The following is a 2,428-nucleotide window of genomic DNA, read 5'->3' as shown; positions in this document are numbered from 1 at the left end:
GAGGCTTGTAACTGGTTTTGTGTAGTTCTAGAATATTTTGGACCAGACACAAATAAAGGATGTGAGCCTGTGCACAACCTGGAGATAGAAAATCAATACAAAGACCTTTGCATAAACGTCCCTAAGCCTGTGTGTGTGTCTTTTACTGGTCAAGGCTGTTTTTTTCTTTGCGGTAAAAGACACATTATAAGTTCCATTAAAGAGAAAAGAAAAGTATACGAAGTAAAGGAAAAAACCAGCAGGAACCTTAGTTCCAGATCATCCTAAGGTGAACTGGTCAAGGCTGTTGCAAAGCACATTCTTACAAAATTGATGTCCAAAAAGAAAATAAAGTGCAGTGTAGTAGTTTGGCCGTGAAGTGTAGGAAAAGCAGCGTCAGAGCTAATGCCCATAGAAAGATGCCCGAGCTATTGCTACGTGTTGAGGAATCTCTACTAATCCCAAGTGAAGTTATACATGAAAAATATTCTTCATTAGGGACTCCCAAATTGAATTTGGGCCCCTATCAATTAATTTGTGCGGGGTGGAATCTGTGAAGGCGATTAAGGTATGTAAGAGGCGGGGGCGAAAATGTTTGATTAAGGTATGTTATGTATGACTGAATTGAGAAGTTTTGAGGGGCTTCTTCCAGAAGCTTCCACATCCAGAACGTTCTGCCAGTCCTATTAAAGGAGGGAGTAGATTGTAGGCAGGCAGAGAAGGGGGCTTTGAAGCCTCTCAACGACAAGCAGGAAGAGAACGGGATGAAGGGAGGAGGGAGGGAAGGGGGCTGAGGGAGGAGGTAGAGAGGGGAGAGAGGAGAGGAAGAAGCGGACGCAAAGGCGAGAGCAGGAGGCAGAGGGAGTCGATTAATTGATGATTAGATAGGTTAATTGCTGGAAAAAGGCCAGGGCGATGAAGTCGATGCGAATAGGCAGTAAAGCACCTCAAACAAATGTCTGGTGGTAGACGATACAGCAGGATCTGAAGCTCAATGGTCCTTAATTTCCGGGGAGTAAAGCACCTCAAACAAATGTCTTCACGCTTCCCCTTTTCTGGGCTCAAAGCTCAGTTTGCCTAAATTGCATTCTGAGCAATGAAACTCAGGTGTATAGTGGTGGCAAGGCATTGAGCTCATTCTCTTGCAATTGTGATATAGGTACCAACAATAGTGGGAACATGTGGGGCAATTAACGAGGTTAGCGTAACCTTATTCTCTCTCTTCATGCACAACAAATCTTGTCATATCTCAGAAGTATATCGGGGAATTCAACTAGCTAGACTAGAATTTCCATGGCCAATGTGGATATGCACTATCTATTGAGGCAACCATGTAGAGAACCTCCCCTACAATTTCATGACTCATTAGGTGGCATATATCTAAGGAGTTCTCAAAGGCGGTTGCATGTGAGGAAACTAAAAAGCTAAGCATAGAGGAATAATTGGCAATGGACTCTATCCATGTACAAATGAAGATTTTTAATGCCATCAATGTTATTCACTTCCAAGGACTGGTTTGAATACCCCGAGATGGAAAAACTGCTATTAATTAATTAGTTGTAGGTGGGTAAGGGGAAGGTTTTTTTAAACAAAAATTAAAGAATTAACTATTGTAAGGTCAAATCAAAGCTTCTAGTTTGTCGATTCAAGAATGGCCGATTCGAGAAGCTTCGAGTTCACCGCTATTGAGCAAGTATATGAGGGGGAAGGGGGGGGGGGGGAGGATGTAGAGAGGGGGAGAGAGGGAGATGGAGGAAGACAGGGGGAGAGAGAAGGGAGGGAGGGGGAGGGAGAGGGTGACGGACAGAGAGGGGAGGGAGGGAGAGGGAAAGGGGAGGGCAAAGTGGAAAGGGGAGTTTATTAAAAGTCTTCTGAAGACCAAAGGGTCTATGAGACTCAAAGAAACTGACACAATGAGTTGAGGGGTGGAGCCACTAAGTGGGCACCAATACCCATGACAAATCACGATTATAATGGCGTCGATACATAGGGAGATAACTCTATGAGCTCATGGAGTAGAAGCTAGCAAGGGCGTCAACCTTAGGAGGGGCATCGATGTGTGAGGCTACTGTGGTTGCATTAAAACCTGTGGAGTGGTCGTAATTGTCGACATCTGTGGTCTATTGTGGTCTGCTGGCTATGGCCTTGTGGCGAATGAGTGCCACTATCACTCCTGTGCGTCGTGCCTCTGACCTGATGAGTATGGAGGGAAGTTTCCCTAAATGTGATTTGTGCCTCAGAGTTTGAGGTATCTTAGGCTCTAGCTCGGGTCCTCATTTCCACCGTCTTCGTGAGTCTTGTTGGTTGGTGTTGTATGACTGGAAAAGCTCAGTGGTTATACTTCTGAGTGGAGTCTGTTTATGTGTCTTGCTCTCTTGGATATTTGGTATAGTGGCATGCTTAGGATTCAGATTTGGGAAAAGCTCATTAAGAGCTTGTCCCAAAGACA

This window comes from Dipteris shenzhenensis, chromosome 9 (assembly GCF_047967505.1).
Source record: "Dipteris shenzhenensis isolate YYH24624 ecotype China chromosome 9, Dip_SZ_1.0, whole genome shotgun sequence".
NCBI lineage: Eukaryota > Viridiplantae > Streptophyta > Polypodiopsida > Gleicheniales > Dipteridaceae > Dipteris > Dipteris shenzhenensis.
The sequence above is the reverse complement of the archived record's forward strand: the minus strand, read 5'-3'. Positions refer to the sequence as shown.